This window comes from Macaca nemestrina, chromosome 10, assembly GCF_043159975.1.
Source record: "Macaca nemestrina isolate mMacNem1 chromosome 10, mMacNem.hap1, whole genome shotgun sequence".
Taxonomy (NCBI): Eukaryota; Metazoa; Chordata; class Mammalia; order Primates; family Cercopithecidae; genus Macaca; species Macaca nemestrina.
This window is the reverse complement of record NC_092134.1, coordinates 107,789,764-107,808,855: the sequence shown is the minus strand read 5'-3', so window position 1 is coordinate 107,808,855 and position 19,092 is coordinate 107,789,764. Positions and strand designations below refer to the sequence as shown.

The following is a 19,092-nucleotide window of genomic DNA, read 5'->3' as shown; positions in this document are numbered from 1 at the left end:
TATGTTCTATTATTATCCATAATTAAAGTAAAAAAAATGTGGCTTAAAAAGAGAAGTGGTTTGTTCACTGTTTTATGACAAAGATGTGGTACAATTGAAATTGAAACCAGTGTCATCTGAAATAGAGGTCAAGTCACATTCTTGATAACTATTTGATTTTGGCTTATGTGCAGGCAAGCTGCCTCCTCTACTCTTACAAAAGCTTTAAGATTTTTTTTTGGGGGGGGTGCGTATCCTTGAGGTTTTGAAATTGCAACCCAATATATAAATGTGTATCTTTATTTATACTGCCTCAATGGAAACTTTAATTCTGAGGATTTATTCTTCTTTAATTTCTGAAAAATTCCCAATATTAATGTTCTTCTAATATACTTTTTCTTTTATTGTGGTCTCTCCTATATAACTCTTATTAGATGGCTATTGGACCTTCTGAATTAACTATTTATGCTTCTTAATATTTTTAAATATTTTCTATTTATTTTTCTTCTTGTTTTATATTTTGGGAGACTTTCTTTTGATTTTTCAGTCCCTAATTTAAACTTGAATGGTTATCATTCTGTTAGACTTATTTTTAATTTAGGATCTATATTTTTAATAAACATCAGCCATTTGTTCACATAATCCTTTCTTTCAGATTTTTAAAAATCTTTAATTGTTTTTGCAGTGATTTTAGATTTACAGAAAAATCACAAATATAGTAGAGTTTCCCCTATATGCTTCACTCATCTTCCTCTAAGATTCTAAAGTGCATTTATTGAAAGTAAGAAATAAACATTGGTACATTACTATTAACTCAACTACAAATTTTGTTCAGATTTCACCAGTGTTTCCACTAATGTCCTTCTTCTATTCCCAGATTCAACCTAGGATCCCCTACCATCTTTTGGGTTTTTGTTTTTCCTCAAGACTGCTATTCTTGGTTTGTGCTTATGTTAACAAATAGAAGACCAGGTTTATTATTTTACATAGCTTAGAAAGGATCCCCGTATATTTATATAGACGGGTTTCCCAAATGGGTCTCTCTTTTGAATGGGAACTGACTGGGGCTTCTCTATAAAGAATGGATTATGTCCAAAGGCAGACTTCCCTCTGGTATACATGGGGTAGAGCAGACAATCAAAATGAGACGTTTGCCCTCTCTGACTCATGGCTAGCATAAGGAAGGCTTTATTATGTTCATTCCACTTTGCATAAAATTATGTTTCCATTATTATTTTTTTGCTGACTTTTATTTTCTTTCGTGGTCATTAGAGTTACCTTGAAATTCCCTCTATTATGTTCTGCATTTTTTCTACACCCGAGTAGAAATCATTCCCTGGAATGCAGTTAGGGTCCATTGTTTTTCATTTTCATTTCTTGTTTCTGTATTTACATTTTTTGTACATAATTCTTGGGTTCTCTTCTGGGCTGAATACTGTCTTCAACTCTGTGTGTGTGTGCGTGTGTGTGTGTGTGTGTGTGTGTGTGTGTCTGTTTTGGAAAAGCACGAACAGATATGAAGAGGAAAGCTCCCTAAAAGATATACGCTTCTCCCATGTCAATCTTTGATATATCTTTTTTTTAAATAATGTGACTTGTGAATTCTTCTCCTCAATATATCTATTTTTACTTCCATATGAGGCAATGTCTTAAATTATTTAGTCTCTAAAAATATCATAGAAAAAAATGGATGCTCTCAGAATAACTTCATTCTTAAAAGAATACATTATTGCATGCAATTTCAGGATGCAAATAATCCAGGTCGAAGGGCTAGCAGGAGAAGGGGTGAGAGAACTATATTAGGTTTTACAAAAACTATGTTCCAGCCTGGGCTGTGCTTTTTCTAGGATAAGGCATAAAGCTATCTGAATCTGTTAGCCAGTATAAAAATAAAAGAATAATATCTGTCTTATCCCCAGCATGTGGGATTGCTCTTAGTATCAAAAACATAGTTATGTATAAGACCACTTTGTAAAGCACTATGTATGTTTACTCTTTTATTCAGGAAATATTTCTTGAGTGCCTTCTAAGTACCAAGTCCTCTTTTTGGTACAATGTTAAGTGTTTCTAAAGAGAGAGAGACTATGGAGGGCTAAAGTAATATGCCTTAGAAGTGGTTGGAATTTTATATTGAAAAATCAGAAGCCAGAAATTGTGAATGAGAGAGGGATAAAATAGAGAATTTAGGTTAGAAAAACAGAGAGACCTAATGTCCCTCAGAATTTGAGTAGATTTGGGCGAACAGGGCCCATCTGGTTGGAGCAAGAGCTTTTTCTGTGCTTTCTCTAAATCACTATGTTGGACACATTTTGCACACCTTAATTAAGCTTACGTACTATGCATTAGATTAGATTGGTTTTTGCCAATGTTTTGGCAAAACCCGTAATAACTTTGACACCAGCCTAATACTTTGATTTACATGTTTTTCAAACTATAAAAAACAGACTGTCATATCATTTTTGTACCTACTCACCAGAGCATTTAAATCAAAGTTGATTGTTACACTTTTTAAAAAATTTATAAATTGACTTAATTTCAATGTACTGTAAGATACACATTTTCATCATTAAATTCTCCATGTTTGTGGTCAGGGCTGCTAACTGGCTAAGTCACATTGCTGTCTCTATAACACCTTAAAGAGTTGAAGCCAGACAAACACACTTCTTATACCAAAGTTTGTATTCTACAATACTGTCAGTAGAGTAGTATTTCCCTAAGGATGATTTCTATCTCCAGAACTAGCCTCCCACTTTATTTTGACAAAACTCAATACCCATCTGTTTATGCAGTCGTTTGATTGCATGGGAAGTTTGACAAGTCCATGGCCAGATAACAGAACTGAATCCTTTTTATAGTCTCATACATCTTGTAAATCAACAATATGAACATCCTAAAATAATAAAATGGGTGGCATACTTTTACGAGCTGGAAAATTAAGGCATAGGTTCAACATGAAAGCCCGTCAATCTTTCTGCATACATTAGACATTAGCTTTAATTTCTTTTGAATTATAAAAATTGCCTAAAAAAGAGAAGCAGATTTCAAAGGTCGATAGTGCATAATGTGCACATAAACCTTACCAAAAAAGCCAAGTTTGAAACCCCATCTATGTGACAGTAACATTCCTCTGGCTACACATTTGAAATTTCACTAGTGTGAACTTTTTTGACTCTATACTTATCCTTATTCTGTAATCCAAATCCTTTATGTACTGTGGAGTTGGCAAAAACTGTCTCCTCTCTGTTCCACTCTAAAAGAACTTTCTCCATTTGTCTTACTAATGTTGGGGGTGGGGGGAGTCGGGTAAAAGGAAACTGAAAGGATGCAAGAGTGAGAATCCTTGGTCAGACTCAAGAAAAAACTGAAAAGTTTTATAATTTGACTGTCTTTGAAAGTTGCTTAACTTCATAGCTACTTGAGAAGCTGAGGCAGGAGGATTATTTGAGCCCAGGAGGTCGAGGCAGCAGTGAGCTATGATTGCTCTACTACATTCAAGCGTGGGTGACAGAGTGAGATTCTATCTCTTAAAAAAAGTTTCAATAAAAAAAAAAAAGGTAACTAAACTTCTATCTCAGTAGTAGGAGTGACTGAGAGAATTTATCAACTGGATTAGCAATGGACAATTAATTGCTGAGTGAGAAAGGTTATTTGACATTTTTGGTCCACTTATTTTTTTTTAATTTCAACTTTTATTATCAGTTAAAGAGTACACGTGCACATTTGTCACATGGGTAAATTGCGTGACATTCTGGCTTGGGGTTCTAATGATTCCATCACCTAGGCAGTAAGATAGTACCAAACAGGTGGTTCTCCAGCCCATGCCCCACTCCCTCGCTCCCCTTCTAGTGGTCTCCAGTGTTTATTGTTCCCATGTTTATGTTCATGTGTGTTTATTGTTTATCTCTTGCTTATAAATGAGAACATGCACTATTTGGTTTTCTGTTCTTGCATTATTAGTTCACTTAGGTTAATGGCCTCTAGCTCCGTCCATGTTGCTGCAGAAGACAAGATTTTGTTCTTTTTTATGGCTGCATAGTATTCCATTGTGTATATGTATATTTTCTTTATTCGGTGCACCTTTGACAGGTACCTAAGCTGATTCCATATCTTTGCTGTTGTGAACAGCATTGCAATGAACATACAGGTGTGTGGGTCTTTGATAGAATGAATTATTTTCCTTTGGGTATATACCAGTATACCCAAAGTAGTGGAATGGCTGAGTCTAATGGTAGCTCTATTTTAAGTTCTTCAAGAAATCTCTAAACAGCTTTCTAGAGTAGCTGAACTAGTTTGCATTCCCTCTGACAGTGTATAAGTCTTCCCTTTTCTCTACAGTCTCAACCACATTTGTTGTTTTTTTGACTTTTTAATAGCCATTATGACTAGTGTGAGATTATTTTGTGGTTTTGATTTGCATTTTTCTAATGATTAGTGATAATGAGTTATTTTTTCATATATTTGTTGGCCACTTGCACATCCTTTTTTGAGATATGTCTGATTCATGTCCTTTGCTTACTTTTTAACTAGATTTTTGTTGTTGTTGCTTTTTCTTGTTGATTTGTTTAAGTTCCTTGAAGATTCTGGATATTAGACCTTTGTCAGATGCAAAGTTTGCAATATTTTCTCCCATTCTGTAGGCTGTTTACTCTGTTGATAATTTATTTTGCTGTGCAGAAGCTCTTCCATTTAATTAGCCTCCACTTGTCAATTTTTGGTTTTGTTGCATTGCTTTTGGGGACTTAGCCATAAATTCTTTGCCAAAGCCTATGTTGAGAAGGGTATTTCCTAGGTTTTCTTCTAGGATTTTTGTTGTTTGAAGCCTTATATTTAAATCTTTAATCCATCTTGAGTTAATTTTTGTATATGATGAGAAGTTGGGGCCCAGTTTTAACCTTCTGCATATGGCTAGCCAGTTATCCCAGCACCATTTATTGAATGGGAAGTTCTTTTTCTTTTGCTTATTTTTGTTAATTTTGTTGAATATCAGATGGTTATAGGTGTGCAAATTTATTTCTAGATTTTCTATTCTATTCCACTAGTTTATGTGTCTGTTTCTTATACTGTTTTACTATTATTATTATTTACTACACTTTGTGGAGCAGGCTCACCCATGGGCAATATGCCCAGAGTTGCACCATACTATTTTGAATACTGTAGTCTTATACTGTTAAACAGAAAATGTTATTAGCCTTTCAGAAGGAAAGTTATTCATTCAAAATATTGGCTTGATGAACTTTGTAGCTATAAACCCTGAAATTACAGTGAAATAAAATCTGTATGTTTGTCAATTAATGCCTCAATTTGATGATCTGCTCTGTTTTGTTATTATATACATATTTTATAAGCAGGAGTCATCAGAACATAAAATGTATCTATCTTTACAACATAATATTTAGGTAATATACATGTTTGATTGAGAGGCTACAGTGAACCTGTCTTTACAATTTGAAAATTCTCATTTCAAAAGCCCATTTTCTGCCTTCTTTTTGTTTCAGTTTCTTGTATCTTAATTTTTTAAATAGTTTATATCAATGTATCAAAGAGTAGGCATCTTAGATCACCACACTGGTAACACATTTCAATGTTGTAGTGTACTTCTATGACAGTCACTAAATGGGTGAGTTGTGGTTTTTATTTTATATTTTATGTATTTTATTGACTCTTGTATTGAACCTTTCAACTTAAAAAACATAAACAACAGAATCCAACTTTAAGTAATCCCAGAATCCTCAAAAATGTGTTATAAAATGTTTTACTTTTAATGTTAAAGATAAATTATTTCTTAGTAATGTTAATATATATGAAAATAATAATATCTATTTGAACTCATATGCTAGATATGTGTGACTAGCAGGCTTGTGCTTGTGTGACTGTCTTATGGATTTGTTCTGATCTGGTATCTCCACACCTAATTCTCTCACTCGGTTCTATTTCTTTTTTGTTCAACATAGCCAGTTAATTAATCAGTACATTTTTATTCACAAAGGGAAATCTTTAGTGTAAATTAAGATGTTCAATAGTCTGCCCTATTAACTCCATTCTTCTTTAAGGTGTGGCTTTATGGTTGCTCTTGTGAAAAACCCTACTGTGTTTAGGGCTTTAGTGAATTGCTGAAGTTAATTTCCCAGAAACCTGTAGAACAAGTACAGAAGAAAAGTGGTGCCTCTCAGTTTGATATTAACTTGTTTTCTCTAAATCTCTCTAGTCTAATCCCTTTGCTCTTAGTCATTAAAGAAATGGCCAAAAAAAAAAAAAAATCATGCACAATAATTTTTAAAAATGAAGCTAGTTTCCCAGGGCTTGAAAATGTCCTAGCTGTATTAAGTTCAATCAATTTGAACAACAAATCATCAGTACTCTTTTTAATCTTAGAGTGAATTAATTAGTATTTTCAGTTGTGCTTTTTTCAACAGAGTACTTAGCCTTTCACATAGCATTCTCTTTGATGAAATGTTCTGGGGCTGGTGCCTCCTTTAGAATCACCTCTGCCCTGAATTATGCTCTTTGTTCCACAAGTTTCAGGGTAGGCTGCACAGTGGCTTTGACTACCTCATTTATACAATATAAATTTATTCCTCGGCTTATTCTGAAGTGCATGCATTTATGACCTATAGAAAATGCTACATTCCTGTCTTTGAAAGAATAATCAGTAAAAATACTGTAAACATAATCAGTGTTTTACATAGCCTCTGTCTAGTAACACAACTAGAAAGACCCCCACTCCCCCAAAAAACACTGTTTGGCTTCAGTTTCCTAAATCTTTAAGAAGAGCATCACAAATTAAACAAATATGTTCTAAAAGCTGAACTGTGGAAAATATTGTAGTAAATGACATCATTTCAGTTAGGTGGCTAGGCATGCATATGCATTCTGGAAATCTTACTTAGCTTCAATATTTCTGACTACTAACAAAGATTCTCCCCTAAATCAAACTTTGATCAGGCTCTTCTGGGTTATCTTTGTAACTAGGACTTGGCTTTTGGCCTTCTGTGTTTGTCTCTCTATTGTCCAGTTTTAGCAAGAATCCTGCTAACTCAGTTTAACTGGAATCTCCCATCCTCACTATCTAACTAAGCTTCATAAGCAAAGGAGAAATAAAATCCTTTCCAGACAAGCAAATGTGGAGGGGTTTTGTCATCACCAGGCCTGCCGTGCAAGAGCTCCTGAAGGAAGCACTAAATATGGAAAGGAAAAACCAGTACCAGCTACTGCAAAAACACATCAAAATACAAAGACCAATGTCACTATAAAGAAACTGTATCAACTAGTGTGCAAAATAACCAGATAGCAGCATGATGACAGGATCAGATTCACACATAATAATACTAACCTTAATTGTAAATGGGCTAAGTGCCCCAATTAAAAGATACAGACTGGCAAATTGGATAAACAGTCAAGAACCATTGGTGTGCAGTATTCAGGAGACCCATCTCACATGCAAAGACACACATAGGCTCAAATTAAAGGGATGGAGGAACATTTACTAAACAAATGGAAAGCAAAAAAAAAAAAAAAAAAAAAAAAATCAGGGGTTGCAAACCTAGTCTCTGATGAAACAGACATTAAACCAACAAAGATGAAAAAAAGATAAAGAAGGGTATTACATAATGGTAAAGGGAACAATTCAACAAGAAGAGTTTTCTTAAATATGTATGCACCCAATACAGGAGCACCCAGATTCATAAAACAAGTTCTTAGAGACCTACAAAGGAATTTAGACTCCTACAGAATAATAATGGAATACATTAACACTCCACTGTTAATATTAGATAGATCAATGAGACAGAAAATTAACAAGGATATTCAGGACTTGAACTCAGCTCTGGATCAAATGGAGATCTACAGCACTGTCCACCCCAAATCGACAGAGTATGTTCTTCTCAGTGCCACGTGGCACTTATTCTAAAATTGACCACATAATTTGAAGTAAAACACTCAGCAAATGCAGAACAAAACACTCAGCAAATGCAGAACTGAAATCATAACAAACAGTCTCTCAGACCACAGTGCATTCAAATTAGAACTCAGAATTAAGAAACTCACTCAAAACCAAACAATTGCATAGAAATTGAACAACCTGCTCCTGAAAGACTTCTGGAAAATAACTAAATTAAGGCAGAAATCAGGAAGTTATTTAAAACCAATGAAAACAAAGAGACAATGTACCAGAATCTCTGGGACACAGCTAAAGCATTGTTAAGAGGGAAATTTACAGCACTGAATGCCCACATCAGAAAGACAGAAAGATCTCAAATCGTCATCCTAACATCACAATTAAAAGAGATAGGAAAAAGCCAATGAATCCAAAAACTAGCAGAAGACAAGAAATAACTAAGATCAGAACAGAATTAAAGGAGACAGAAACATGAAAAACCCTCCAAAAAAATCAATGAATCCCAGAGATGGTTTTTTGAAAAAATTAACAAAATAGACCACTAGCTAGATGAATAAAGAAGAAAAGAGAGAAGAATCAAATAGACACAATGAAATATGATAAACGCAATATCACCACTCACCCCACAGTAATACAAACTACCATACGAGAATACTATAAACACCTCTATACAAATAAACTAGAAAATCTAGAAGAAATTGATAAATTCCTGGACACATACACCTTCCCAATACAAAACCAGGAAGAAGTCAAAGACCTGAATAGACCAATAAGAAGTACTGAAATTGAGGCAGCAATTAAAAGCCTACCAACGAAAAGAGGCCCAGGACCAGACAAATTCACAGCCGAATTCTACCAGAGGTACAAAGAGGATCCGGTACCATTCCTTCTGAAACTATTCCAAACAACTGAAAAGGAAGGACTCCTCCCTAAATCATTTCATGAAGCCAGCGTCATCCTTATACCAAAACTTGGCAGAGACACAACAAAAAAAGAAAACTTCAGACCTATATCCCTGATGAACACCAATGTGAAAATCCTCAATAAAATACTGGCATATAGAATCCAGCAGTACATCAACAAACTTATCTACTACAATCAAGTCAGCTTCTCCCCTGGGATGCAAGGCTTGTTCAACAGATGCAAATCAATAATCATAATCCATCACATAAACAGAACCAAAAATGAAAACCACATGATTATCTCAATAGATGAAAAAAAAAAAAGGCCTTGATAAAATTCAACGGCCCTTCATGTAAAATCTTAATAAACTAGATGTTGATGGAACAAACCTCAAAATAACAAGAGCTAACTATGACAGACCCACAGCCAATATCATATTGAATGGGCAAAAGCCGGAACCATTCCCTTTGAAAACTGGCACAAGACAAGGATGCCATCTCTCACCACTCCTATTCAACATAGTATTTGAAGTTCTGGACAGGGCAATCAGGCAAGAGAAAGAAATAAAGACTATTCAAATAGAAAGAGCGCAAGTCAAATTGTCTCTGTTTGTAGACGACATGATTCTATATTTAGAAAACCCCATCAGCCCAAAACTCAGCTCAAAAACTATTTAAGCTGATAAGCAATTTCAGCAAAGTCTCAGGATACAAAATCAATGTGCAAAAATCACAAGCATTCCTATACACCAACAGTAGAGAAGCAGAGAACCAAATCATGAATGAACTCCCAATCACAATTCCTACAAAGAGAATAAAATACATAGCAATACAGCTAACAAGGGATGTGATAGACCACTTCAAGGGGAACTACAAACCACCACTCAAGGAAATAAGAGAGGACACAAACAAATGGAAAACCATTCCATCATTATGGATAGGAAGAATCAATATTGTGAAAGTGGTCGTACTGCCCAAAGTAATTTATAGATCCAGTGTTATTCCCATCAAACTACCATTGACGTTCTTCACAGAATCAGAAGAAACTACTTTAAATTTCATATGGAATCAAAGAAGACAATCCTAAACAAAGAGAACAAAGCTGAAGGCATCATGCTACCTGACTTCAAACCATACTACAAGGCTACAGTAACCAAACAGCGTGATACTGCTGCCAAAACAGACATACAGACCGATGGAACAGAACAGAGACTTCAGAAATAACACCACACATCTACAACCTTCTGATCTTCAACAAACCTGACAAAAACAAACAATGGGGAAAGGATATCCTATTCAATTAATGGTACTGGGAAAACTGGTTAGCCATATGCAGAAAACTGAAACTGGACCCCTTCCTTAAACCTTATACAAAAATTAACTCAAGATGCATTAAAGACTTAAATGTAAAACCCCAAACCATAAAAACCCAGAAGAAAGCCTAGGCAATACTATTCAGGACATAGACATGGGCAAACACTTCATGATGAAAAAGTCAAAAACGATTGCAACAGAAGCCAAAATTGACAAATGGGATCTAATTAAAGAGCTTCTACACAGCAAAAGAAACTATCATCAGAGTGAACAGACAACCTACAGAATAGAAGATTTTTGCAACATAACCTTCTGACAAGCGTCTAATATCCAGAAATTACAAGACACTTAAACAAATTTACAAGAAAGAAACACACAACCCCATCAAAAAGCAGGGAAATGATATGAACAGACACTACTCAAATGAAGACATTTACGCAGCCAATAAACATACGAAAAGAAGGTCAACATCACTCATCATTAGAGAAATGTAAATCAAAACTACAATGAGATACCATCTCATCCCAGTCAGAATGGGGATTATTAAAAAGTCAAGAAACAAGAGATGCCGGTGAAGTTGCAGAGAAATAGGAACACTTTTACACTGTTAGTGGGAATGTAAATTAGTTCGACCATTTTGGAACACAGTATGGCGATTCCTCAAGGATCTAGAACCAGAAATACCATTTGACCCAGAAATCCCATTACGGGGTATATACCCAAAGAAATATAAATCATATGCTATAAAGACAATGCACATGTATGTTTATTGCAGCACTGTTCACAATAGCAAAGTCATGGAACCAACCCAAATGCCCATCAATGATAGACTGGATAAAGAAAATGTGGTAAATAGACACCATGGAACACTATGCACCCATAAAAAGGAATGAAATTATCTCCTTTGCAGGGACATAGATGAACCTGGATGCTGTCATCCTCAGCAAACTAACACAGGAACAGAAAACCAAACACTGCATGTTTTCACTCATAAGTGGGGGTTGAACAATGAGAACACATGGACACAGGGAGGGGAACACCCTCCAGGGCCTGTTGGGAGGTAGAGGGTAAAGGGAGGGAACTTAGAGAATGGGTCAATAGGTGTAGTAAACCACCATGGCACATGTATGTGTATGTTACAAACCTGCACATTCTGCACATGTATCCTGGAACTTAAAGTAAAATTTAAAAAATATTCACACTCTCCAGGAAGAGGAAAAAATGAAAAGTAGGCATAATAAGTAAGCTATTATCCTACATAAAAGAAAACAGTAGGTGTTATGAATAAAAAAGAAATAAAGAACATGTATATAGGATGTTCAATGAATGACGCCTATGATTTAAAACGGTTTACCTCATTGAATGGGGACATATCAGCAGAGACTTAAAGGAAATGAGGAAGTTAGCCATGTGCAGACAAACCCCGGCCCATGCAGAAGAAACTTACCTGAGGCTGGAGTACCCCTGGTCATTATGAGGAACAACGGTGAGGCTAGTTGTGTGGCTAGCACAGAGTGAGTGTGGCTGAGAATATGTGATGAGGTCACAGGGGGCAGATCATGAAGTGCTCATAGGCTAGTTGTGGTAGATTGAAACTTCTCTTCGAGATATGAAGCATATTTATACAAACCTTGACTGTAGCTGGAAGTTTGGACTTGGTTTTACAAATAGAATGTGGCATATGTAATGTTATCTGAGTTCCAAAGCCTGGGCTCAAGAGACTTTGCTACTTTCATGTTTTCACTCCTGAAAGAAGAAGTTATGGGGAAAAAAAAGTTATGAAGAAGTTAAGAAGGCCATACAAAGAAGTGATCCTACTAGAGATTATCCTACTGGAAAGCCCATGTAAGAAAGAACTGAGGCATCTGAGCCAACAACCCTAGAGAACTGCCATATATATGAATAAAACTATTCTGAAATCATCAGCTCCAGGTGAATCCTAGACAAGTGACTCCTGGCAGCCCCATGGGGCCCTTGTGTTAGTCCAGCAGAAGACTAAACCCAGCTAAATCCAACCCAAATTAAAGAATCATGAAGAAACATATGGTTGCTGTTTAAAGCCACTAAATTTTGGGGTGGTTTTTTGCACAGCAATAACTAACAGGCATACCAGTGTAATAACTTTAGATTTTACTCTGAGTTTAATGGGGTACATTTTACTGTCAGATTTAGGAGAATAGTGACATGATCTGTCTTTGAGTTTGAAACAGTTATTCTGACTACTGTGAGAATAACTGTGGAGGCCAAGCACACCCATGGCGACTGTTGTGGATGTTACTGCAGTAATCCAGGATAGAGATGGGAGTGAACTGGACCAGAGTGAAGGAGAATGTTACTGCAACAATCCAGGATGGAGAAGGTGGTGACTTGGCCCAGAGTGGAGGAAGTGACAAATGGTCATAGAATTTACATTTTGAAGGTAGACAAGATTTTTAAAAGATTGTATGTTGGGAATGAGGGAAAAGAGAAATCAGGGTTAACACAAAGATACTGGACTTCTCCAGTGAAAAAACAGTGATATTTTATAGAGAACATATTGTGCTGCAACTTATTTCAAAGGTGGAAAATATATGTGTGTATGCACATATATCTTCCTATATTGCATAAATAAATAGTATAAGTATAAACAAAAAATACAAAATGGTTAAAATACAAAATGATTATGTAAAGGGAATGAAAGAGAATAGGATAAATGAGGACAGGGAAGGGATCAAAATTTCTTAGGACATATATTGCTTACGATTATGATTTTTGAATTTGCTACATGTAAAACTATTATAAAAATAAAACAAGAAGGAAAGTTAAGCAATCTTTTTTGTTCTTTTGAATGCCTATCATGTGGCAGGAGCTATGCTAAAACACTTTGTATATGTAATCCATAGCCTCTCTGGCTTTCTCATTTTTAAATGGTGATGATATAAATATATTGCAAAGCTGGCATATCTGATTGACAGATATTAGACATAACACATCTCAGAAAATGCCCAGCACAGAGTAAGCAGTCAGTAATTGGTGGTTGCCATTACTATTGTGTAAGATCGTGGAACAAGTAAATGTTGGAATATAATTCAAACTAGATGTTTCTGGTGGTGCAGTCCCTGGTATTTCTCTCTATGCCATGCTATCTTTTATAAAAAGCAACATAACAGCTGATGTCTCTAATTTCACTATGCCAGGTGTGTGGGAGTGATGGAATACAGATATGTGGAAAGTCAGTTCCAGGAGGACTAGGAAAATACTCAGAACAAATGTTTGGAGCAAATACGGAGGTGGTCGGGACCTGAGACTTGCCGGGAGATCAGTAATAAAGACAGGGCAATGAGTTAGAACTCAGCCAAGTGTTCATGTACTAGGTGCATACAAACCTTGAAGTTTAAGTAAAGGCAAAGAATCTGATACCCATCAAGCCAGCAGACGCTGGAGTCAATGAAATTAAATCCTACTTTTGTATACACCATAAGCCAAATGTTTGCCTTTTGCTGAAGCTGGAATAAATTCCCAGATATAGGAAGTCCGATGTCTGTTCATGAGTAACTTTCCGAAGAAAGGACATGCAGCTTAGGAGCAAAATCATCAGAGTTCCCAAGCACTTTTTTTTAAAGATTGGACTTTACTTGGGGTCTTTGAGAAAGTGTCTTTCTCATTTATATTTTAAACAAATTGAGAAACAAGACAAACGGCAGCTGGGAAACTGAAGCACAACCTTGGTAAAGGCCAAGTTGGAGCACATAGCTTACTTTGACATCCAGTGGCCTTTCTAATAGCAAATCTCAGAATTTAACAGACTTCTCACCCAAGCCAACTCTACTACCACCAGCTCAGAGACAGGGCCTGGCCCCATGAAAAACAGAGCTTCTGTTTCCTGTGAGCATTTTGTTCCTTATGAGCAGCTTGCACCCAAGAGGAAAACAGTCACAGTTAACCAAGTATCCTGGTTTTTCTTCCCAAATTTACCACTTAAGTGAGTCACCCCAGCTCCTCAGGGGTGGTGGCCACAAAGAGAGGCAAGAAGCATCCCCCAGGAAGCACAAGTGGAAGAAGCTCCACCAGCTAACAGATTTATTTAGTAGGTCTTTTTGGGAGAGGCACACCTGGAGATTTCAGTTATCTTTGCTCAATAGTCCTTCAAAAAGACATCTATCAGATCTGAGAGCTAAATATATCTGTTGATGATGAGGTCAAATTTCCAACAAAGAAATGTTTTCTGAAGCACTGACAGAATGTCTAAGATAACTTGGCAGAACTAGATGCCAGTTTTAGAAAAACAACTAAAACTATACCCATCTTTCTGTTAGGCAAACAAAGCTCTGGGCTCCCTCTCTCCAACATGGACAAGCAGGCAGCAAATACAAGCAGATACAAATGGAATCAAGTCAGATATGGGGCATGGCAGTAACTGTCATAAAAGTAGGGGGAGTCAGTCAGACATGTATCCAACAAATATATAGGAAGCACTTACCATGTGACAGGAATGATGCTGTGAATCATAAGACACTGCCTTTGTCCTCTGGGAGCTTATAGTCTTATGAGAGATATGGACAAGTAATCCTACAATTACTATGATGTAACATACACATTATGAGAAATGTGTGCAGGGTGCTTTGAAAGCAGGAAGAGGGTACCATATCTAATATTGGGGCTGAAGGAAAGGATTTCTGGAGGAGATTTTAAAGAACAAGTAGTTGTTTGTCAAGCCAGAGGGGCCAGAGGGGAGGATGGACAGAGAAACGCTAAGGAAAGGAGGCAACAAATACAAGTCTGCAGTTGAGAGAGTATGGTGATTCCAGAGAAGTAAACAGAGTTAAAAACGGATGAATAATGAAATACAGGATATACTTTGTGTGTGTGTGTGTGTGTGTGTGTGTGTATGTTGGGTGGATGGATAGAAAAGTGGAAGATAATTAATAAATAATAAATCTTGATATTTACATACTTGAATATATTAATATATTATTTAATACATAAAAGGAATATATTTATATTATTATGAATATATATTAAATATATTCAAATTTATAAATGTATCAAAGGACCAAGTTATAAAGAGAACTATAAGCCATGTTTGGAATTAATTCTTAGAGCAAAGAGAGGGCAAATAAGCAGGTGCATGACAATGTATCTGTTATCACATCTGTGCTTTTAAAATATCAGTGACTGCAATGTGGAGCATGTGAGAATGATCGCCTTGAAGTATGTGATCATCACACTACCGTCTTGTCTGTTTCCCTGCACTTGTTTGACTTGCTGCTGTGGTAAATGTATTATAATTGGTGCTTACAAAAGGTGAGCCCTCCTGCCCACTAATATGTGCACTGTGTCTCTGAGTTACAAAAGTCATTGCAATAATTTCTTTTCAACATGGAAGCCATAGACACCGGACTCAGAGGAGAGTCTCTAGTTTTTACAGATTTAGTCCCAGCCCCCAGCTTCCCTGCCCTCACCCTCTTTATTTTGACATTGCACTTGGTCTCAGGTGTCAATTGAAATAAACTAATCCAGGATAGGACCGACATGACAGACATCATCCTGCCCTCAAAACCACATCTCATCTCTTAATCATGGCGCACTGCCCTTTCTTTGACCCACACTTGTGAGACTCAGTTCACTCTTCAGGTTTCGGCATAAATATCATTTCCCTAGGAAAGTATTTTCTGACCCCCTGCCCTAAACTAGCTTAGATTGTCTTGTAATATGCTTCCATAGTATTTCATAATTCTTTGAAATACTTACTTTACTCGTTCATTTTATATCTTCTCTGAGGGTAGAGGTCATCGCTTTCTAAGCCTAGCACATTGCTACCTAGTTGATACTCAATAAATACTTGTTTACTGAGTGAATGAACTCTCTGATCAGAAAGACATGATAACTCATGTAAGTAGATCTTTGTTTTTAACAAAACAAAAAGTCCTCCTGACATTCCCAGACATGCCTGAAATCCAGGGTGAACACATCATAAATCCAAGGCTTTTGCTGTGTGAGGCTTTGAAAGTGGATGGGAGGTCCATGTTCCATATCTCACAAAAGGCTTCCTTTCCAAAAGATCATATTAGGATCAGGAAAGAAAGACAATAAATCTACAAGGATATAATATTAAAAAGTTGAAATTTTTGTTTGATTGCTTTTACTGGAGTAAATGGAGAAATTTTCAGGTAAACCTGGAGAATGAACGTGGGCAGATAAGAAATGAGATGAGGAAAGGTGAACTACAATAAATGACTCAATCAACTCCACAGGTGTTGTCAAGAACCCAGCTGGGTGCTAGCCACTGGCAGAACTGGTGACTCACACCCTTCAGGAGGTCACAGTTTCTAACCTGGAGACCCATGGTCCTATTTTAAGAATATGCAGCTGCATTTACCTCTGCTGCTGCTGTTGCTGCCAGTCCACCTGCTGAAATGAGAGGAGGATTTGTCTTTTTACCAAAGCAACAGAAATGCAGTGTTTCTTGTCTGTTTATCTGCATACTGTTGTTTACCTTATTAACTCCTTCAATGAATGTTTACTCAACATTCACTGTGGGCCGATCTCTGTGCTAAGTGAAATAAAGTAACAAGACATAGCTTCATTTCTATTTCTTGTCCTCTTTCCTTTTCAATGAAAAGAACGTAACATCAATATAAATTCATATAAAAGGATAATATTCAATGTCCAGTGCTTTGCTTATCTTCTATTAATAGCTGTCTGCCAAGCTGGACTTACTGTTGAACCCCTACTGTATGTCAGGCCTATTCCAGGCACTACAGAAGAACAGAGAAAGAAATTTGTAAACCCAATCCTCCAGGAACTTATAACACAGTTGAAGAAAGAAGATACAATCACTTAAAAAAGAAATCGTTATCCATTTTCTTATTACTCATTTCTCTAAATCTGATCTAAAAATATTCATTTTTTTTTCTCCAAGAAGCTGAGCAGACAGTAACATTGAAGAAAATGCTTTCCTTTAATATTCTGTTGTTCTTCCTTGGTTACAATTTTTATTTCATTGGGTTTTTAGCTCATACCAGCCTAAACAAATTGTCTCCTTCACTAATCCTCTCTGCCTCTTTCAACTCTCCTACCTCATTGACACTGGTTTTGTAAGCACAAAATAAATTTTATAGCAAGCTACCATCACTGAATCATACCAGTTCTGATCTTTCGAGAGCAACTTGGATTTCACAAATGTTTGTTAATCATGGTTTCAATTGAAAGGGAAGAGTTTCCGGTTTTTATTTCTTTGCAAGCTAACGTTTCCCACTCTCATTTGGCTGCAGTCAGTTTCATAAACAAGACTTATTCATATTTATTATTTTGCTAAAATTAGCAGGCTGTGCAGTCATGGGTGTTACCAGAGTCTTAGGGAATTGCACTTTTCACTTTAAGGCAGGATGGCTTTGTGATGGATGGTTCCCTGGGCTCTTCCGACTCTGCTTTCTGCTGTTTCTTTCTCCAGCCCATTGCATGCTGCTGTTTATCTTGCAAAATGTCTGACAATTGAGAGCAGAGACAAAGCACTTAGAGCTAGATGGAGCTGGAGAAAGAGAGAGAGAGTTCAAGTAGATCAACAGGTTCCTTGAGATACGATGAGCTGGTTCTAACTCATATATCAGGTACTGTGCCTAGATTACCTTATTTAGTCCTCATTGTAGCTATATGAAATAGGTACATTTTACAGATAAGAAACTGAGGCTGGAGGAAGTGAAATGTCCTGTTTTAAGTCTTGTGATTCCTAAGGAGCAGAGCCCTGTTTCAATTCTGGATGAGAATTCAGAGCCTCTGCATGCTCCTACAAGATGCTGCACCCCCTATTGAGCCCTTGCCACGGAGGACTGTCATTGTCCTTTTCTTCTTTCTCTCAGCTAATCTCTAAACTCATAAAGAATGTGGATTCTGCCTTTTCTCCATCCCAAGAATCTACCTTAATTCCTGGCACATTGTGGGTGCTCACAATATCGGTGGGCAGGAAAACTAAATGAATACATCTGTTCGCCCTGCCTACCTCAAAGATTGTAACCATCACATATAATAATATACAAGAGACATTTGTAATAATGAAGTACTACATAATGTAAAGGTTAATGTTGACCTGGGTATCTCTTGTGTGTTTATTAGTATGTTGTATCTTTTGGAAAAAAAAAAAATACTGTATTCTACCAATATTTGTGTCTTCTACATTGCCTAGCTGAATCCTAATAGTTGGAGGCATTTAATAAATAATTGAGTCAATAAATTTATGATGGTTTATAAAAGCAAGACATAAAAAGCCCATGACTAGCTTTTTGTTTTTAAAAGATCACTCTAGCAAAAGGGAAAGATATTTGGAAGGAGGTAGACATAAAAATAATGGGGAGAACAGATCAGAAGATACAGAAAATAAATTATGAAATCTGGGCCCCAAAACGTGTCAAAAGGTATCAGTTGAAACAATGTTCTCATTATATATCTGTCTAATCTAACAAGATATAAAATTAAAATCTATAGGAATCAGAATAATAACCATTTTTATGTGTGGTGGTATTGAATCCTTTTCTCATGGTCATAAACAAATTTAGACACTTTTTTAAAATAAAATGCTATAAAAAGGACATGAAAATAATTTTCTCAAAATAGTTATTTTTTGTTACAAAGCTTTTGCAAAAAAAATAGTCTATCCTAATTAGCATTCAATTTTGCAACAGTAAGTGGGATTGGCAGGTTGTACCTTTCCCTTTAGGATACAGCTCCTCTGGGGCTTTCCCATCTGTTTCTGCTTTGGTTGGAGGCAATTTCTCCATTTCAATCTGTATATAGGTTCCACCTCCATGTCATGTTTCACTTGCCCTGTGTGCTAAGAAAATGCTAAATGTTAGAACTAGAGAAATGAGATGTCATAATGGTAGTTCTGCTTCTTGCGTTGTCATAATGTTCTAAATATTGAAGAAGAAGATCTAGCTAAAAATAATTTTCCAGGTACTGATGTCAATGTTGCTATTAAAGCACCAAAGTGCTTACATATCATTCCACAGTTGCCAAACAGATCCACAA

The 19,092-nt window shown here is 36.2% G+C and overlaps 1 long non-coding RNA gene across 3 annotated transcripts in view; it reads right to left on the bottom strand.

Annotated features, from left to right (window-relative positions):
• LOC105496898 (uncharacterized) overlaps nt 1-18,892 on the bottom strand; it is a 108,372-nt gene extending 89,480 nt beyond the window's left edge. For all 3 annotated transcript variants that reach the window (XR_011608574.1, XR_011608575.1, XR_011608576.1), the window contains exons 1-3: nt 18,770-18,892; nt 17,418-17,599; nt 11,720-11,835 (exon numbers count right to left, since the gene is read on the bottom strand). This is a non-coding gene — a long non-coding RNA (uncharacterized lncRNA). The remainder of the gene's footprint in view (nt 1-11,719; nt 11,836-17,417; nt 17,600-18,769) is intronic.
• Between the last annotated feature and the right edge of the window lie 200 nt (nt 18,893-19,092).